This window comes from Vombatus ursinus, unplaced genomic scaffold (genome assembly GCF_900497805.2).
Source record: "Vombatus ursinus unplaced genomic scaffold, bare-nosed wombat genome assembly UNPS02014814.1, whole genome shotgun sequence".
NCBI classification, from domain to species: Eukaryota; Metazoa; Chordata; class Mammalia; order Diprotodontia; family Vombatidae; genus Vombatus; species Vombatus ursinus.
The window spans coordinates 3,841,208-3,863,146 of record NW_020954592.1 but is presented as its reverse complement, the minus strand read 5'-3'; the positions used below and the strand labels follow the sequence as shown (position 1 = coordinate 3,863,146).

The window sequence follows — 21,939 nt, the reverse complement described above, 5'->3', positions numbered from 1 at the left end:
AATGGGATGTGAAACATGGTCTGGGGCTGGCTACATAGAATAGGTTATATGAGTTTTTACTGATTCTCCCCACAATCAGAGGATAGGAGGAGAAAATGTGATTCTGAAAATAAAATTGTCTTTTTTTTTTTTAAGTAAACATCTATGTAATGTGGCACTCCAACAAAGATTTCTTTTGTATATATTTGGTGGGGGCAGTCAATCCTCCAAACTTAAACTTTTTTTTTTTAACTGTCTTTTTTTTCCCCTTTTTTTGGACAGGACCTATGATTTTATTGGTGCAAGGAACTTTCTGAAAGGAAATTTCCTTTATCACTCCAGACTGAAAACTGATTTGTAATTTAGAGAATGGTTGGGCCACTGAGAGGTTAAGTGTTTTGCCCAAAGTCAGACAGCCAGTTTGTGTCAGAGGCGAGAATTGAGGACATCTTCCTGATTCTGAGCAATCTAGTTCTCTATTTTATATATATAAATATATACATATATATGTATGTGTATATATGTGTGTGTGTGTGAATATATATACACACATATACACATATATACATATATATGTGTGTGTGTGTGTATATATATATATACGTATATATATGTGCCATGCAACCCTCTAACTCAGACCTACAGAACTTGGCAGTAGGTAGTGGCCAAAATTAAAATAGGCTAAACTTCTTTGGGCTGCAGATAGTTTTTAGCGACCCATTTTCCAAGTAAAGGTATAATTAATGATTAAACTATTTTGCAAATAAACTATATTAAAAAAGAAAAATTTCAATTAATATCAATTAATTATACTTACTACTTAAGATTTTTATTTATCATGCAATTACATTAATGTTAAAATTCATTTGCTAAGAGGTACACGTTTTAATACTTTTTTCAGTTTTCTCACTGTTTACATTTAGTTAATGGGATGTATTACACTTTTTGTCAGCAATCAGTTTATCGTACTCTGGAATCATGTTTGAAATTGATTTTTTTGGAAATCTGAAAACTAACCTTAGTAGCTGCCTCATTTTCTGAGTTTTCTTCCTTGAAAAACCATTGCTCCCCACTGAGATTTTTCAACAATTTGGATACTATAATTTATTTTTCATTGGTGTCCAATTTGTTTGTCAGGATGTTTTGATTCAAAATAGCGATGAAGATTGTATTCCTTCAGAATGGCTATTACTTCTAGGCAGACAAGGCACAATATTTCATCTCTCGTGTAAATAAACAAGTACCTATTTGTCCACTCCAGATCAAACACTCTTATGTTCTGATTCGATCTTCCATTTCTTGTTATCACTCATTTTACAAAGTCACCCCCAAAAACTTTAATGTTAGAACCAAAAAATCTCCACAGCAACTACTCAGGTACAAAGAAATACTGACCTTGGAGAGAGTGCCAGACACTCATGTTACTTGGAGGGTGACCACACAGCGAGGGAGGGCATAGCGGGCCATCAGCTGTGTTGGCGCATGGCTGCACTCACTTTGTCCCTGTTCAATGCCAGTAACAACTGAAAACACAGCGAAAAGACACAACTCTTGCTCCTTTCAGACTAGAGACAGACTGATGGTTGGTTGCCGCAGATCACAAGACAAACAGGAGAGAGTGTGCAGTGGCACCCCACCTGCCAAGTGACATGACGGGCACAATAGTGACTGGTGGAAGGCGGGTGAAGCAGGGCACAAAGACTAGTTACATCTTTACTTTCTTCTACATCCTCTACATTTTTCATGGGCCACCTGAAATCCTTGGGTGGGCCTTATGTTGTGCAGGCCTGCTCTAAATTCATCTTCTTAAGCATCTTTCCTATTGAGGTATAGTACTCAAAAGTACCAGCCCTGATGATCATAAGAGACTGATGGAGAAATGATGGCAATTATGGACAATTTAGAGTATATTTGCTGTCCTTCCAGCTTCATCTCTAAAGGCAATCAGAAAGACTTTGTTGTTGAGTTGTTTCAGTCTTGTCCAATTCTCTGTGACTCCATTTGGGATTTTCTTGGAAAAGATACTGAAGCAGTTCGCCATTTCCTTCTTCAGCTCATTTTACAGATGAAGAAACTGAGGCAAACAAGGTTAAGTGACTTGCCCAGGGTCACACAGCTGGTAAGTGTCAGAGGCCAGATTTGAATTCAAGTCCTCCTGACTTCAGGGCCAATGCTCTATCCACTGCCTCTCAGAATGACTAGTTTTAGCCAAATCTCCTACTAAGGTTCCCGTTAACTCATTTCCCCTGCCTTTGCTTTTAGCTATTTTGTGAAGCTATACCATCTTTAATTTTCCAGCATCTCACTCTAAAACATTTTGCTAATGAGTTTATACTCTAAATTTGTGTTGCCTTCCAATGTCATGCACATTGGTCGATGCTATGTCTAGGGTCCTTTCATTGTGCCAACTGTTCTACACTGGGGTAAACTTCTCTAAGAAATGGGGATAGTCAAAGACAATATCCTTACTTTTATCCATTCCCTATTTTTCAGGCTCAACAATTTGTCTAAGTCAGGAGGGAGATATTTTAACTGCAAGCAATGCTAAAGATTGTGTTATTCAGCTGTGACCAACTTTTCATAACCCCATTTGGGGTTTTCTTGGCAAAGATACTAGAGTGGTTTACCATTTACTTCTCCAGCTCATTTGACAGAGGAGAGGAAACTGAGCCAAACCGGGTTAAATGGCTTACCCAGAGTCACCCTGCTAAGTAAAGTATCTGAGGCCAGATCTGAACTCAGGAAGATGTCTTCCTGACTGCAGGTCCAGCACTCTATCTACTGTGCCACCTAGCAACCCTAATGTTAAGGATATGAAGATGAAAAATGACACCATCCCTCCCCTCATGGAACTTAAATCTAATAGACAGGATAAGGCATGTAACACAAGTAAATATGAACTAAGGTAAAAATGGTTTATAGGCAAAAGGGAATTCTAGATAGAGCAACAGAATTCATTTAAGGAGGTATCTACTGTAGATTAATTTTTTTCCTAAAAGAATAATAGCTGATATATTCTGAACTTGCCTTACTGTTCATTTCAATCTTCAGGAAGATAGAAAAAACAATAAAGAGAACTCCTATTTGAGATCAGATTCTGACCAAGGTAAAATTATGGAAGCCTTAAAAGAAAGTGATCACAACATCTTAGATTTCATAGTAAATAAAAAAGGGGAATTCCAGGCTCAGCCTGATGTGTATAAGAGACTTTAGAAATAGTGAACTTCAAATAATTTTGAAAAAGAACAGGAAGGAAAAGATTCTTTAGAGGAAGCCAGTTCATAAGGCCCTCAAACACAAACAATTCTGAGCATGATGAAAAGAGGAAGCTGTCTAGGGACTGGTATGGCCACACAAAGAGTAAGGCTGACCATCAATCATCTAAAATCTTCCATTCTCTCCTCTTTCACAGTTTTTGATGAAGACGTGGACCTTCTCTTCACCAAGCCCAACATCTCTACTTGTATACTAGCTCCTAACCCCTCCTCTGTTCTCCAGCCAATTGTCCCCACAATTATGTCCACCCCACCACCGTATCCAATCTCTCTCTAGCAACTGGCTCATTCCCTGCTGCCTGCAATACTCCCACTCCAAGTTTTAAAAATCAAGAAAAAGGTAGGATTTGGAAAAGGGTATTTTAAATCACACTTAAATGTCTATTAAAGTTTATGGAAAATCACGAATGGTCGGTGTAAAAACTACATAGAAAATCAATGAACTTCTATTTTGCATATTATTGCTATAGTATCAAAACTAAGAAACATTCTAAATTCCATTGCTGACTGTAGGAATGGCACTACTCTCAAAATGGGAATTAATGTTAATGGCACATTAATTAAAAAAAAACTAGAAGCTGGCAGAGTACAGGGGTGGGGAAGAAAGAAGGTGATAATGTGAGACAAGAGCCTCAAGTTTTGTTGTTTTCTTTTAAGTCTCAACCATCTGGGACATTATAGTCAGAAACACCCTGCTTCCCCTGAATGTCTCCTCCATCCTTAAAAAACCCTCATTCATCCCTTCAAACTCTTGTCCCAAATCTTTCCAGGCTAAACTCAGAAAAAGCTATCTGTACTCATTATCTCCACTTTCTCTCATTTTACTCATTTCCTAACTTCTTGCAAATTGGTTTATCACTCATCACTCAAGAGAAGCTGTTCTTTCCAAAGTTACCAGTGATCTCTTAACTGACATATCTGATGGCCTTTTCTCCATCTTCATTCTTTTAGACAGTATTTGACACCCACTCGCTTCTCTTCAATACACTGTTCTCTTCTCTCTCAGTTATTATGACACACTCTCTCAGTTCTCCTCCCCTCTGGCCAATTCTTCTCAATTGCCTTTGTTGAATCATCATTATCACGCCCCTTAACTATGAGTATTGTCCAAGGCTTTATCCCTAGACTCTTTCATGTGTTGACCTCATTGGCCCCCATGGATTCAATGACCATCTTTATTCAGATGATTCCAGTTCTATATATTCAGTCCTATTCTCTCTCCTGAAATCCTAACCTGCATTACAAACTCCTTGTGGTTGTTCAGTCATTTTTCAGTTGTGTCCTATTCTTGGTTAACCCCATTGGGGGTTTTTCTTGGCAAAGATATTGGAGTAGTTTGCCATTTCCTTCTCCAGTTCACTTTACAGATGAAGAAACTGAGGCAAACAGGGTTAAGTGACTTGCCCAGGGTCACACAGCTACTAAGTGTCTGAGGCTGGATTTAAACTCAGGAAGATGAGTCTTCCTGACTCCAGACTCTCCACTCTATCCATTGCGCCACCTAGCTACCCTTACATTACAAACTACTCATTGGGTAAAAAGCAGATCTTCCATGGACACCTCAAACTCAACATATCTAAAACAGAGCATATTATCTTTCTCCTCCACTCTAACCTTACCCCTATTCTGAATTTCCCTATTTCTGTCAATGCCACCACCATTTTCCCAGTTATCCAGGTTCACAACCGTGAAACCATCCTCTTCTCATTCTTACCCATTATGACAAAGTCTTATCCATTCTACCTCCACATCTCTCACATCTGTCCCCTTCTCTCCATTCACACAGCTACCACTCTACCCCATCGCCTCTCTCCTGGACTATTTTAACAGCCCCTTGACTGAGCCCCTCCCCCATAACTCCCCGTTCCCCCAATCTATCCTCCAAACAGCTGCCAAATAAAAAAGATGATTGCACATGAAACTGCAAATGTATTACATACAACTTGCTATTCATTTTAAGTATATAAGAAAGTTATCATGTAAATTTCCATTTTTTCTTTTTTTTTCCCCTACCCCCCCACCCTAGAGATGGCTACCATCAAATATAAATATGTGTGTATATACATATATGTGTAAAATCATTCTATACATATTTCTGTTTATCAGTTCATTCTCTGGATGCAGATAGTGCCTTCCTTCATAAGTCCTTTGTAGTTAATTTAGATATTTATAATAGTCAAAATGACTTATTTGCTCAAAGTTGTTTTCAAAACAATATTGTTGTTACCACATACAACATTCTCTTGGTTCTGCTCATTTTGCTCTTTGTTATTTAGTGCAAGTCTATGCATGTTTTTCTAAGGTGATCAAGCTCATCATTTCTTATAGCATAGTAGTACACCATCACCATAACTTGCTCAGCCATTCCCCGGCTGATGGGCATCCCACCACAAAGACAGCTGATACAAATATTTTAGAACATAAAGGTTTTTTTTTTCCTTTTTCCCTAATCATCTTTGGAAATATATCTAATAGTGGTATTGTTGGGTCAAAAGGTATAGGCAGTTTAATAACTCTTTGGGCATAATTCCACATTGCTCTCCAAAGGCTGGACCAGTTCCAAAGTGAAACATCTAACACACAGGTCTGACCATGTCACTCCACTTTCCATAAACTCCAGAGGTTCCATATGACTCCCAGCATCAAATACAAACTCTCCTGTTTTGAAGTTAAAGGCCTTCACTACCAGGCTCCTATATATCACTACTCTTCATGTACTCTTTGATCTAGTCAAATTGGTGTTCTTACTGTTCCTCATACTTTGCACCCTATCTCCCATCTCTGTCACTCATGCCTGGAACACCTGTCTTCTTTGCCTTTGTTTCTTACAATCCTTCAAAGCTCAACTCAAACACCACCTTCTACCTGAGGCCTTTCCTCTCCCTCCAATAGCTCCCTGTGAAATTACCTCGTATTTGTTTCACATACATTTTTTATATACTTAAATGTGTCCCTTGTATCTCTCCTGATAGAATGTAAGCATCTTCCTGTTCCATTTCTGCCTTTACATGCTTAGCACTATACCTGGCACAGAACAGGTATTGAATAAATGCTTCTTGATTGATTGAGTAAACAAATTTCTAAATGACACATACAAAAGGAAGAAGCAAAAGTATAATGTCCTGAGGATAAACACAAAACAGTCGAATGTGGACTCAGAATTCCCAGAATGAGCCAAAGCTTGCAATAAGGTGCTGGGGTAGAGGAAGTCATCTTTTATCTATGTTGGGAGCCAGAGGAAGATCTGGGCACCAAAGTTTTAATGAGGCTATTAATAAGCAGGAAAGCATCCGAAGGATGTCCGACAGGCCCGGGGATATTTAGCCTGGAGAAAAGAAGACTCAGGTTGGACATAATAATTAAGTATCTGAAGGGCTTTCAGGTGGAAGAAGGGACCAGACCCAAGTTCTGTTTGGCCAAAGGTGACAGAACCAGGAACAATGGATCGAAGATGAAAACAGGAAAATTTGGGAGTGATGTCAGGGGAAAAACCTCCCTAACAATCAGAGGTGTCCAAAAGTGGAACCGCTACCCTCAAAGGCAGTTGTCTTTCCCTCACTGATAGGTCTTCAAGCAAAGGCTGGATGACCAATTGTTGGGGACATTGTAGAGTTTTCTTATTTGGGAATATTTTGGATTAGATGGTCTATGAGGGCCCTTCCAACCCTGACGTTCTGAGTCTGATTATGATTCACTTCAGCGCTTCTAATTAGAGATTAAAAGTGATATACACAGGGGCAGCTAGGTTGCACAGTGGTTAGAGCTCTGGCCATGGAGTCAGGAGGACCTGAGTTCAAATCCAACCTCAGACAATTCACACTTACTAGCTGTGTGACCCTGGGCAAGTCGCTTAACCCCAAATGCCTAAAAAAAAAAAGTGATATACACAAAGTCCCTAATTTACAAACCCCACTTATCAATGAAAAGGAAGAAATGGTTTCTCCTCATCTCCTTCATTTACCTGTATTACAGGGGTTCTCTGGGATCTAGTAGAAAAAGCTGCCAGGAGATCTGGGTTCAAATCTAAGCCCTGACATTCAGCGAAAGGCCAGGTGGTACAGTGGAAAAAAGACTGGATTTGGAATCAGAGGTTCAGTGGTTTTTCAGTCATGTCTGACTCTCTGTGACTCCATTTGGGGCTTTCTTGGCAAAGATACTGCAGTGGTTTGTCATTTCTTTCTCCAGCACATTTTACTGATGAGGAAACTGAGGCAAACTGGGTTAAGTGACTTGCCCAAGGTCACTCAGCTAGTAAGTAGTTAAGGCCAGATTTGAACTCAGGAAGATGAGTCTTCCTGACCCCAAGCCCAATGCTCTATCTACCGCACCCCCTTGGAGTCAGAGAACCAAGACTCAAATCCCCTCCCTTATATGCCCCACCTGGGTGATCCTGGGCAAACGGTTTAAAATCACTGGACTCCAGTTTCCTCACCCAGAAAATGAAGGGGTCCAGCGGGGCTCCCTACTGGATGACCTCTAAGGTCCCTTCTAGCTCTAACTCTTTGATTCAATATGAACATCCCAAATTCAAGCTCAGGGCGTTATCAATCCGGTCCAGCTACCCCAGGACTTAAATAGCTATTTGGTGACTACTCTGTGAAGACGGCCACTACAAACTAGTCGTTTTTTCTTTTTGCAATGGGAAAATCAATTCTAAATTCCAAACAACCAATTTACAAACACACTTTCAGAGAATAGTCCATCTGAAGGCTGGTAGATGAGTGGGAGGGAAGAAGAGATGGGGAGAGGGGATGGGGCAGAGACCACTTCTACTGAGAGAAAGAAAACTGGGCTTGAGTCAGAAGAGTCTGGGTTCAAATCCTGCCTCCAACATTTGACAGCTTTATAACCATGGCCAAGTTACTCAATTTCTCTGAACTTCGTTTTCTTCGTCTGTCCAGTGGGAATAACTGTATCTTACTCACGGGGCTGTTAGGAGTATCAAATGAGATAATGCATATTTGTAAATTTACAAACCTTGAAGTGATAGCATGTGTGTGCGCACACACATACATGTGTAATAGTTATTATACATATTAAATTGATAGCATGTATGTACTTATGTGTATATATGTACATGCATCTATATACGTATACTGCATATGCACAAATGTGTGCATATGTGTCTGTTTCTATGCATGTACATGCACACATGCTATGATTATTGGCTCTCTGTACCATATATAAGATAGCTATTATGTTGTGTGTACGCGCATGATAGCATTATATGCATATATACATGTCATGTACATATGTGTACACAAGTATTTATGTATGCATGGGTATGTGTGTATCTGTGCACATCTGTGTATATATACATACGTGCTATGATTATTGGCTCTCTGTACTAATACACATATATATTACATACTATATTTTATATTATTATATATTAAAGTTATAGCATGTATATGTGTCTCTGTATGTACATATATGTGGATATGTGTATACATGTCTCTGTGTATATGTGTGGATATATGTATGGTCCTGTGTAGGGCTGTAGTATGTACATACATATGCTGTGATTATTGGCTTTCTGTTGGTTGTCATCTTTTGCTCTTGAAGAGGACCAAAATGACATCACTATGTTAGAGTCAAGTTATAGTATGTCCAACTGTGACTAATCAGACCAATACAAGCTTGGAATGCTCACAGGTCAGGCACAAATAGTCTGTGTGAACCTTTGGGTGGATTCTCTAAGTCTGTATATCTTGTATTTCTCTTAAGCTATGTCCATTCTGCTTTGCTCACAGAGCATAGCACCTTCTCTGATGTAGGCACACCACGCTGAGCAGTACTGGGCCAGTGTCTCCCATGTGTCTCCAAATCAATTCCAAAGTTCTTAAGAGAGGCCTTGAGAGTGTTCTCATATCACTTCTTCTGACCACCTTGTGAACGCTTGCCCTGTGTGGGCTCTCCATAAAATAATCTTTAAGGCAAGCATATGTTGGGCCTTCTAACAACATGGCCAGCCCATCTGAGTTGTGCTCTCTAAAGCTGAGTTTGAGTGCTCAGCAATTTAGTTTGAGAAAGGACCTCAGTGTCTGGTCTCTTCTCCTGCCAGGTGATCCTCAGAATCTTACCGAAGACAATTTAAATGGAAGCGATTTAGTTTCCTGGCAGGACACTGGTATACTCTCCAGGTTTCACAGGCATACAACAACAAGGTCAGCACAACGGCCCTGTAGACCTTCAGTTTGGTAGTCACTCTAATCCTCTTCTCTCCCACACTTTCCTTCAGAGCTTCCCAAACATTGAGCGAGCTCTGGAAATGTGTGCCTCATTATCACTGTGTACATCCCTGGAAAGTACACTGATCCACAGCATTTAAAACTTCTCCATCTGCTGTAATCGATGGTGCCACATATGGATGGTGTGGTGGTGGCTGATGGAGTACCTGTGTTTTCTTGGTATTAGCTGTTAGGCTCAAACTAGCACGAGCAACAGAGATCCCTACTTTGTTGCATCTCAGCTTCAGAGGCTGCACAATCATCTGAAAACAAAAAATCACACACCAACACTCCCTCCGCTTTAGTCTTGGCTTGTAGTCTTTTCAACTTGAAGAATTACCACAAGCAAGGTAGCTAACCTTGATGCCGTGTTCTTCCTCATTGAAGGCGTTTGACAACATGGCCAAAATCATGCTAAAAGGCAAGCCCACAGCCTTGTTTCACTCCACTGGTGACTGGAAAATCACCTTTCTGTCCCTACATTTGGTTGCTATTTCCATGGCTCTTTATTGTTCTAGTGCCAGGACTACTGATGTGGACTTTGGCCACTGCCTTTCCTTCCAATGGAGTCATCCTTCACAAGGAAGACTTCAGCAGCCACCACTCATTTCCACACTCAAGCAGTATCTTCCACACCCTTTTCACCATTCTCCCCTAAATATTTCTCCTGAGACAATACACACTCTTTACTATTTAGTTTTTTGCCTTTATATCCTCTGCACCTAGCACAATGCCTGACACAGAACAGGTATTTAATAAATGGTGGTTAATTGATCATCTAAGATTTTTAAATGGCACGTATAAAAGGAAGAAGCACAGACTACCTAAATCAATGACACAAAGAACCAAACAGGAAGACAATTTTCACATGCTCCTGCAAAGGGCTATCAGCATCTATGTAGTTCCTTCTGAAAGAATCATCTCCTATCTGCTTTATAGGTACTATAGCAGATTCCCCAACCCAACTCTACTTTATCAAAGCATATATACTTACATACAAATTTACAATGATAAATAATAGCTGGAATTTATCTGGGGACAAATGAGATTATCTAAATGAGATAATATTTGTGAAGTGCTTAGCACAGTGCCTAACACATAGTAGGTACTTAATAAATGCTTGCTCCCTCCAGCCACCCATAGTTTACAAAGGACTTTGCTCATATTATCTCAGTTGATCCTCACAACAATCCTGTAAGGTACATTTGTTAGGTATTATTATCCCCATTTTTGGCAAGTAGGTGGGGCAGTGGATAGAGCACTGGGCCTGGAATCGGAAAGACCAGAGTCCAAATCTGACCTCAGATACTTATTAAGTATATGATGCTGGGCAGGTCACTTAACCCCTGCCTGCATAAAACTAGAGAAGGAAATGGCAAACCACTCCAGTACTTTGCCAAGAAAACCTCATGGACATTTGGTCCACAGGGTCACGAAGAGTTGGACAGGACTGAACAGCAACCAAATCTTCATTTTGCAGATGAGAAGAGTGACACAGAGAAATGAAAGTGATTTGCCCAAGGGATCACAGTTAAGAATGAGCAGAACTAATACATAAATCCCCAGGCATCAATTCTGACGTTAAATCTAATGCTTTTTCATTATTCCTTCCCAATACCAATAAACAATAATGCAAATCTCATTAATGTATGAGGTAAAAGTGATAACTACTGGTAGGCTTGAAATACTGATTTTATACATACATTTACATAGATATATATAGATATATATATATATTTCAAGGTTAAGAAGCAGACTGAAATCATCAGGGCTGGAAACGTAGCTTATAATGTCTGGGCTGCAGAATATTTTAGAACCTCCTGGATGAGACCCATAGTCACCCAGACAGAGTTTAGTCCAACAGCCTATCCATACAGGTATGGTAATGGTAAGTTCTGTATTTCATGTGCTAAGTTTTAGAAACAAAAGCAACTTCAGAAACACATGATTGCTCTCTGAAGAAACATACTGCTACACACACACACACACACACACACACACACACACACGCGCGCGCGCGCCCAGGATCTAAAGACTAATCCAACCAATTCTTCTAGGAGTTAAAACTAAAGGAAATATGGGTCTTTCCTACTTAGTCAAACGAGTTGAAGAAAATAAAAAGCAAAAGGGGAAACACAAGCCACAGAGGTCAATTTATGAGGAAATTTTCTGAGGAAAATGAGAAAGTTAGTTCTTTGGGTGTACAAATCAATCAATATTTATTAAGTGCCTACTATATTCCAGGTGCTGCGCTGCGGGCTGGATATATGTATATGTGTTCTCTCTTTTAATTACTTCCTATTTAAACCTGGACATATCAGCTTCATGCTAGAAAAGTAAACTGTGTTCATTTGAGTTGTGTTAGGAAGATTCAGAAGATCACCCGGAAAGATAAGATAGCACTGAGATCCTTTCTCAAGCTCAACTGCCAAGCATTCTAACTCTACTCCAGAGAGCACAACCCCAATGGGCTGGCTACAGTGTTTAAACGCCAAACTAATGTTTGCCTAAAACACTATTTTATGGGGAACTCACACATGGCAAATGTTCAGGCGGTGGTCAGAAGAAGCCACACAAGGATACTCTCAAGAACTAAAGAACTCTAAAGAACTTTGGTATCTAGTGTGAGACATGGGAGACACTGTCACAGGATCTCTCAGCATGGCATGCCCACATCAAAGAAGGTGCTGTGCTCTAGGAGCAAAGAAGAATTGTAGTAGCTCAAATGAAACGTGAGATGTACAAATTTAGAGACATCTCTGCTCCAAATGTTCATATGGACTATTTGTGGCCAACCTGTATCTGAGCTTGTATGGATTGGTCTGATCTGTCACAGTAGCCAGACCCCAACATCCTGATGTCATTGGTCCTCTACAAAAATGCTGAATGAATAACAACAGTTTGCTTTGTATATATTCGTTTGCAAGTTGTCTCCCCAGTTAGACTGTAAGCTCCTTGAGGGCAGGGACTGTCTTTTGCCTCTTTTTGTATCTGCAGTGCTTAGGTGCTTAACAAATATTTACTGAATGAATGAATGAATGAATGACATTTAAATCTTATTTACAAAACAAACAATATTGTTGTATTTATTTCACAAAGAGGTATCAAGGCATCATCGATTGAGAGCTAGCCTGGGAAACCTAGGTTCAGGTTCGACTTCTGACACCTACTGTGTGTCCCTGGACAAGTCATTCTAAGACTCTAAGTTACAGAGAAGGTGCCGTCCTGCCCTGGCAGGGGGAGTTTCTTTTGACATTAAAATCCCAGGCCCTGCCTCTATTCTTATTCCTCTGTCACATCTGCAGTTAATCCTCACCTTTAAATATCTTGTTATTTAGGATCATTAAGGAAGAGATCTTAAGGGATCAACTATTCCAACCCCCTTGTTTTACAGATGAGGAAACTGAGGCCCTGCAAGATTCACTGACTTGCCCTGGATCCCACAGGTGGAAAAGCCTGAAAATTCAAATCATCTCACTCTAAAGCTAGCCCACTCTTCCCACAAAATCATACTCCTACGATAAACCCGGGGAATCACACAATCAGCCCAAACTGCATTTTCTTTTCTTTTTTCTTTTTCTTTTTTTTAAGCTCATTAGATTGTTTTAAAACTTCCAAGTAGTAGTGGTTTGGGAGAATGTCAACAGGACACAACCAAATCTGCAATCAATTCCTTAGGCTGGGGGAAAAAAAAAAAAAACACGAAATCTACTCAGTTCTGGGCCAAACTTAGAATTGAGAAGTACTTCAGTCCACCAATTTGGGACACCACTCTCTCAAAAAAAGTATTCATGGGAAAATGATATCTTCCTTTCTCTCAATAAATTTCTCAGTAGAAAACAGAAGCATTCAAAGCCATCCCACTGATTCTTCTTCTGAAATATAGTCATTTCAATAACATGTAGAATCTATGATATACTTTTCTTTAAAAAACAAATGGTATAAAATGGTGGTTCAAAGTTTCATAGAGAAACTTTTTTTCTAATCTTCTGTGTATATGAAATGCTCTTTTTTGGTGCTGAAGTTTAGAAAAAAAAAGTTGAGGTTTTTTTGTTTTGTTTTGTTTAATAAAAGCAGTCTTGTTAAGCTTCTAAATACTTAGCATATACTAAAGGTTTTAGTTGTGATAGTTGGGAAAGCAGGCTGAGCGGAGTTGTCAGATTTGCCCAGGATTACACCACTAGCACTTTTCTCACATGCCTCACTTATCTAGAATTATTAGGGAATCACAAGAGAGAATTTCCTCATTCCCTATAGCAATGAAACCAGAGGTCCAGTTCCTAGCCTCTAGCATGATAAAGGAACTGGGAAGTCTAGATAAGAAATTCTTCTGATAATTATTAGTACACACTATTTTTAACCTTTCTTGATGGAAATACTCCACCTTAGGGAGCATTCTGAACATCATTTCACTGTCTCTTTCTCTTCACACACACTACAGTACAGTCAAACTAGTCTTTTTACTATTCCTTATTAAGTAGCCTTCTCTCTCCTTGCCATCTCCTATCTTTGCCTTTGCACTCTGCACTGGCTGTTCCCCACACTGGGATGCATTTCCTCTTCATTTCCTCCTCTTAGTATCCCTAGTGCCAAAGACATCTTCTAGATAAAGCCTTTCCTGATTTCCTCCAGTTCCTAGTACATTTCCCCCACACAAAATTAATTTTTATGTATTTCTGCATTTATTTCATATGTTGTTGTTCAATTGTTTTTGAGTTTTTGTGACCCATGCAATATATTGTCCGTGGGGTTTTCTTGGCAAAGATACTGGAGTGGTTTGCTATTTCCTTCTCCAGTAGATTAAGGCAAATAGAAGTTAAGTGACTTGCCCAGGTACCTGTAGTAGTACAAGTGGCTTTGACAGCTACTAAGGGTCTGAGGCTAGATTTGAACTCAGGTCACTCTTTCCATTGAGCCACCTAGCGGTCAATACAAGATAGCTGCCTATTTTACATATACATGTACATACATACACACACACACACACACACACACACACACACACACATTCTTCCCTAATAGTTCCTGGGCAACAGAGTATCTCTACAACTTAGGATGGTACCTACTACAGTTGTTGATGTTGTTATTGTTCAGTCATTTCAGTCATGTCTGACTCTTCGTGACCCCATTTGGAGTTTCCTTGGCAGAGATACTGGAGTGGTTTGCCATTTCCTTCTCCAGCTCATTTTACAGATGAGGCAACTGAGGCAAACAGGGGAAAGTGCCCAGGGTCACAGCTAATAAATGTCTGAGGCCACATCTGAACTCAGGTCCTCCTGACTCTAGGCTCAGTGCTCTCTCCACTGTGTTCCCTAGCTGCCCTGTCTACTACATAGTAGGTGCTTAATAAACATTTATTGGTTGATTGATCATTATAAACAATACCTACTATACCTACCCCAAGGCAGGAGTGGGGAACCTACTGTCTCTTGGCCCCCACGTGGCCTTCCAGGATGCGGCCTTTTGACTGTGTCCAAGTTTTGACAGGATCCAAAAATGTCCCCTTTTATTAAGGGAATTTGTTCTGCGAAGTTTGGACTCAGTCAAAGGGCCACACTTGAGGACCTAGAGGGCCACATGTGGCCTCAAGGCTGCAGATTCCCCATCCCTGCTCCAATGAATCCATGATTAACCTCAGTCTGCCCCTAAAACAGAGATAACAGCAACTACCTCCCAGGGTTGCCCCAAGCACCTTAGTTCCACTGCTTTCCCTCTCTTCTTTACTTCCCATTTAGCCTACAGATAGTTTGTTAGCATATATTTGTTTGCTTGCTGTCTTCCCCCTTAGACTGTGAATTTCTTGGGGACAGGGACCCTCTCTTGACTCTTTTTTTGCATACCCAATATTAACACAGCACCTGGCACATAGTAGACACTTAATAAACGTTCACTGACTGACTGATTTTGAGCATAAAATGAGATAACACTTGTAACAGTGCTTGCAAATCTTAAAAGTATTATTGTTATTATTATCTCATCACTGTGGGCACTCCCTCCAATGGTTTGAATCAGTTCTTCTACTGTGCTCTGACATCGTGAAACCCTTTGTATTTAGGGCTTAGCTTGCTCTTTGACTAAATTTTTGTTATTGTTCAGTTGTTTTCAGTCGTGTCCAACTCTTCATGACCCCTTTTGGGATTTTCTTGGCAAAGATACTAGAGTGGTGTGCCATTTCTTTCTCCCGCTCATTTTACAGATGAGAAACTGAGGAAAACAGGGTTCAGCGACTTGCCCAGGATCACCCAGCTAGTGAGTGTCTGAGACTGAATTTGAACTAAGGTCTTCCTGACTCCAGGCCTGATCCTTTATCCACTTTGAAACTGCAGCCTCCTTTAACTAAATGTCTCCAATTAATTATAGTGTTTAATTAATTAATTATAGGTTTATTGAGGGTACTAATGTGCTCTCTTCCCCCAGTAATGCCTTCAAGAACTACTGAAACGTGGCATAATATTTAAGTATGTCAGGGCCCATAAGAAAGGCACTATGAATAAAAAATAATTTATTTTTTCAATACTGCACAGCATTATATTGTAAAAAAGTATCAGATTTTAGATTCAGATCCTGGCCCTGACTCTTTTCAGCTCTGTGATTTCACTCACTTTATCTCAGGTTCCTGCTCTGTAAAAAGAGATGATAATATTTGTCCTATTTATTTCACAGAGTTATTTGGGGGGGGGAAGTGCTTTCTAAACCTTACATATTAAATATTCTAACATAGTAATCCACATGTTTATCTCCCTTGACATAGTAGATTAATTTCCCAAAAGGTATGTCTGCATAAATCAAATTTGTTCAAGCCATTCAAGTGCACAAGGAAATCTGGGATCTGGCTATTTAAAGATGAATCCTTTTGCAAAGCGAAAAATTACCTGTATGTAAATACAGATTTCCATACACAGTTTACACCATGTTTCTCAGGGAGTGGTCAGACTGACTCCAACCTCAACCTTTCAGGTTAGTCAAAGTTAGGAAGTAAGTAAAAATATCTCAAATCCAAATTCATTTTACTCCTTCTAAAAAGAAAGCATCTTTGCATTTCAGGACAACTGAAATGCAAGCAGTCATGGGAGCAAAAATCATTTCTGGCTGTATAGACATACTCGTCTCTTTATAAATATTTAAGACTGTGGGCATTTCTGAAGGACTGCTTTGCTATCCCAGTAGACACATTTCATACTGCAATGTAAAAACACTGTTGAATTTCCCTAATTAGACTTTTCACAGGCAAATAGTTACGTCTGAACTGCCTTATTGAAGAAACAGGCAAGGAATTTTAAGCAAAAGCAAAACTCTGAAAGCCTATTTTTAAAATCACCCCCTATCATGCTAAGAACTGAAAAGTCACCTGACCCCCTACTCCTACATCAGCAGCTGAGTCACAGCCCCTTCCTCCTCCGGCAAACCCCCGAGCTTCCATTCAGTCCTTTAAAAAAAATGAGGAAAGCTAGAGTGTTTCATTAATCAATTTAGAGTTTTTCCTCCCAATAAAAACCAGTTTATTCTTAGAAATGCTGCCACTGTCCTCCCTTTACAATTAGAAGCCCAAAGCTTCCAGAACTCTGGCGGCTTCATTCTGAGAAACCACATTTCTAAAAATAAGCTATTTAATTAAAAAACAACAATAACACTGATCCAGGAGGAACATTTCTATTCTAAACCAGTTCCCTCTAAACTGAAAAATCCTGCAAAATAAAATTAAGAAAAAACAGATTTCCAAAAAACTAATGAATGAAGTGCCAACAAGCACTCTAATGGGTTAATTAACAGGAAGTTTCCATGTTTGAGCAAGTCTTGGCCTTGATAAAATTTTGGGAGCTGAAAGCTGATTGAAAAAAAAACAAAACAAAAAACCAGCAATGGTATTTTGTTCAATTGCTCATTATTTAAACACTCTAACAACAGCCTAGAAATACTTTGCATTTTAGCTCAACAGACCAGGTCTGTTCCCCATTTCTGTCCTTGTAATTGCAATCTTTTCATTTCTCAATGAAGATGGCCTTTCCTTTTTGTAATCTTTTTTTTTTTTAAATTAGGAAGTGAGCCAAGGCGTCAAAGGCTATATAACCCAGCACTCCTTGTCTGCCTATCTTTTGCACAGCTAAGAAAGGAGTGTCCAGGAAGGGAATGAATGCCCAACCTCCCTCCACCCCCACCCCCATCCTTTACAGCCAGGGCTTGCACTAGGACACCTGAACAATGGGCCTTGCTCAGCCCCCCAGCTCCAGTTGGCAGAGCCTCTGCTAAGGGTGCCAGCCAGGAGACTCCTGCTCTGCCAGCACACAGCCAGGGGCACCTGCATTGCCTAAAGCCCGCCCCGCACAAAGTGACAAGACCCAGCTTCTTCCTAACTGTGCAAAACAACACAGAATGACGGCAGGGGAAAACAGGGACAAAAACAAAAGCCAACACCCGACGAGGTTTTGGAAATGAGGCCTCTTACCTGCAATGCAACATCGCTCAGCCTAGCCCCACGGAGAGAGCATCCTTTCTCTAGGGCTAGGGCTGCCAACGCAGTGACGTCATGGGGCGGGAGCAGGGAGCGCCACGTGACCGAGTCCCTGGGGAAATGCGGAGAGTGACAGGCTGTGAGTCCTCCCAGATCAATGAGAAGTGGGCTTGGGAGAGGCTCCTCCTTTTGGTTTTGGTTGTTTGTTTCTTTTTTTTATCTCGCACCAAGCCTTCTTCAAGCTGTTTGGCTGAAACCTTCTGGATCTCTCTTTTGCAAACAGCTGTTTGCTACGTTTGTCAGAAAGAAGAAAAGGAAAACTGAATTATTTTTGAGCCTGTAAATTTAAGTCCTCAGATCACACTATGATTTTCAAGAGAAGGAAGTGAAAGCATTATTTATAAGGATCACAAGTCAACAAGCATTTATGAAGTGCCTACTATGTTCCGGGCAATGTGCAAAATGCTTGGGATGCAAAGAAAAGCAAAAACAAGCAAACAAAATGAAATGACTTATTTCAAAAAAAAAAAAAACCAGTATGTTAAATTAAGCAGAAATAATGTACCTGTGTAGTTTCATATTCATATTAAAATGACACCAAACATGGTAAGCATGCATTCATTCAACTTTTTGGATTTCTGATATCTTAATTTGTTTTGTTTTGTTGCTAGGCAATGGGGTTAAGTGACTTGCCCCAGGGTCACACAGCTAGTAAGTGTCAAGTGTTTGGTCTGAGGCCGCATTTGAACTCAGGTCCTCCTGACTCCAGGGCCGGTGTTCTATTCACTGCGCCACCTACCTATCCCTGATATGTTAATCTGAAGCCCATTCATGTCGGAATATTGCATTAATTATACCAGTAGAGTTGTTCTTTCAACTTCCTGTACACTTTTTACTTTTACTTTTAAATTACAAATCAGTAATTAGTATAAATGGTAAAAATCTCTGATATCTGCTATATATGAGATATGGTACCTATGAGAGATATCTATATTTATATACCTCCTGTCACTGAGAAGATAGTACCTGTCCTATATATATATAGGAGATAGCATATCTGTGATATCTCCTATATATGCAGTATCTTTCTTTATATAGGAGATATATATCATATCCTAAATACAGGAGAAATCACAGATAGGCTAACATATCCTAAATAGGAGATAACATATCTGTGAAATCTCCAATATACAGGGCAGTTTCTGTCCTATATATGAAGATATTATATATATCACATATCTTCGATATATAGGTGAGAGACATCACAGCCTGCCCTATATATAGGGCATATGAGATATCTTATTCTATAGATAGGAGATATCACAGATAAGACAGTACCTGTCCTATTTATAGGAAATAATATATATGTGATAACTCATATATATGTATATATACTCCTACATATAGGATATGTGATGTATATCATATTTGATATATAAGAGATAATAAAGTACCTGGCCTATATATAGGAAATATATAATATATACCATATCCTATAGAGAGGGGAGATATTACAGATAGGACAGTACCATCCTATACACAGGTGATAACATCTGTGAGATCTCCTATATAAACAGTTATAAATATTATAAATATAAATATATTATTTATAAAAATATTATAAATATAAATATAATCTCCATTATAAATAAGAGATATATATCTCCTATATGTAGGAGAAATCACAGATAGAACCGTACCTGTCCTATATATGGAAGATAACATACTTGCGATATCACACACACACATATATATCATAGATTTACACCACTCGTACTACTGATTTGTAACTTAAAATTATGATAAAAAAGTACTATGTATGTGTACATATAGATTTATCATGTGCTTAAATACTGACATAATTAATATAGTATTCCAGCATAAATGGGCTTCAGATTAAGTTATTAGAGATCATGAATGAATGCATGCATGTATACCAAATCTTTGGTATCATTTTAATAAGAAAATTACATATATGTGATATCACAGATTTACATAACTTTTACTAACAATTGATTTATAACTTAAAATTAAACAATGGACTATGTGCATATATGTGTTTACTTTTAAAGCAAGGAATTTTAATATGGTGATTTTCTAAGAACAAACTTCTAGTAATTACTGAGATAACTCACATTGTCATCATTTTATCATGATCTTAACAAGTGAGTCAACTTCCTAAGACAAAATATGTACAATGTCAACAGATCTCATTCACCACTGAAATTCAGACTGACTAGGAAACAAAATCTATTTGTGGTCACAGTTTTACTTGGAACATCTTGAAATAAATTCCTGAAACGCAGAGTTTATGTTGTAAATAGGTGGAATTTTTATACCATTTCAAATACAGTTGTTAGAAAATAAATGTTTTCAAAATATGTAAGCTCAAATGCAGTAGTAGCCTTCTTAGGACTTCATTTCTATTTTTATAGGATGTTCCATTACTTTCACTCTAATTTAAACTACAGTATTTTAATATTACTCTCTTTCCTGTTCCTTTTAAAAAATTATTTATTAATTTTCAATTCCAAATTCTCTCATTCCTTCCATCACCTCCCCCACCAATTGAGAAGGCAAGAAATTCTTGCCCCCTCCTAAAGAATTACAAAATAGTTGTAGTTTTGGGAAATAACATGGAGTTTTCCTAATGCCAGTTGGTATTTCCTTTCCTTTCTTATTTACTTTCTGATCCTTTTTTCAACTCTTTCAACAATTTTTTTCTCCAAATCAATTGATGTTCTCTTCACATTATGGTTCTCTGATCTCAAAACGCCTACAATCCTGTAGTTTACTCAGCTATTGCAATTGTTTGCAATGCCAGATTTAAAAAAAAAAAAAAGCTGTTTCATTTTGCATTACACTCAACTAAAGTTTGTTTTTCTGAATTTTATTGCATATTATTTAAATAGCTTACCTTCTGGTTTATGATTCCCGGGACATAATATGAAAATGTTACGGAAATCCACTTCAACTTTAAACTACGAGCATGACTGAGAAAGGCTGAAACTCCCCCAGTGCATTTTCAGAGGCAGAGTTAAATATAGATTATGTCTTTAATGTACCCAGAATGCCCCGGAGGGTAAACAGTCAAGTCATCACATGTCCTGGGCTAGCTTGTAATCCTTCTTTCCTCCCCCCTGCTCAGTCACAGCTTCCTTCACCCACAAGCAATCCTATGAGCAGTTCAGCTGTTTCTTGGATTGTGGCTGTTCCTACCAGCTTCTCTAACCTGGTGGACATAAGAACTGCATCCAGTCAGAAATGATTTTCAGCAATCAATTTGAGGTGCACAGGGCACGTTTGTGCATGAAACGCTGCAACTCATATTCACAGTTAAAAATGTTGGTGACTCCACTATGTGCATACGTAGCTGGAAAAATTAATCAAGCTATAGCTTTCCTTCCGGAGAAGGAAATGGCAAACCACTCCAGTATCTTTGCCAAGAAAACCCCAAATGAGGTCACAGAGAGTTGGGTACAACTGAAATGACTGAACAACAAAAAAAATATTCATTTACACAGTGCAGTTATTATCAGCAATGAGTCTATTTCCTTTCATTTTTCAAAGTTTCTGAGGATTTTTTTAGTGTCATACCAAGCTTGGAACCTGAGAAAAACTGGAAAAAAAAAACAAACTACATATGCCTCCTATGAGTGCAGGGTATTGCATATATTGAGACAATTATGTTGTATAACTTTGTAAATTACCATTTTTTTGGTCTGTTTTTAAAACTTTGTTACAACAGAGGACTGAGGTGACGTGAAAACAAAAGATACCAATAAAAAGGAAAAAAAATTATTTTGGGAAAATGAGTTACTCTGATCCCTGAGCTCTTTTTTTTTTTTGAATGCTCATTTCATTTCTTCTTTTATTTAATAAATACATTTAATTTGTTTCTTTGGTGTTTCAGTGGATCAGTGAGTTCGTCATTGCGGTTATTTTCTTCAACAATGCTGAACATAATCCATCCGTTTCTACTGCCATGCAGCTCTTGGCCATGTCC

At 38.9% G+C, this 21,939-nt stretch overlaps 1 protein-coding gene across 1 annotated transcript in view; it reads right to left on the bottom strand.

Annotated features, from left to right (window-relative positions):
* The window catches only part of CLCN4 (chloride voltage-gated channel 4), a 100,353-nt gene extending 79,412 nt beyond the window's left edge, over nucleotides 1-20,941 (bottom strand). The window contains exons 1-2 of the mRNA XM_027835432.1: nucleotides 20,851-20,941; nucleotides 17,928-18,223 (exon numbers count right to left, since the gene is read on the bottom strand). The gene's annotated coding sequence lies outside the window, so the exon portion shown is untranslated. The remainder of the gene's footprint in view (nucleotides 1-17,927; nucleotides 18,224-20,850) is intronic.
* Nucleotides 20,942-21,939: the final 998 nt, after the last annotated feature.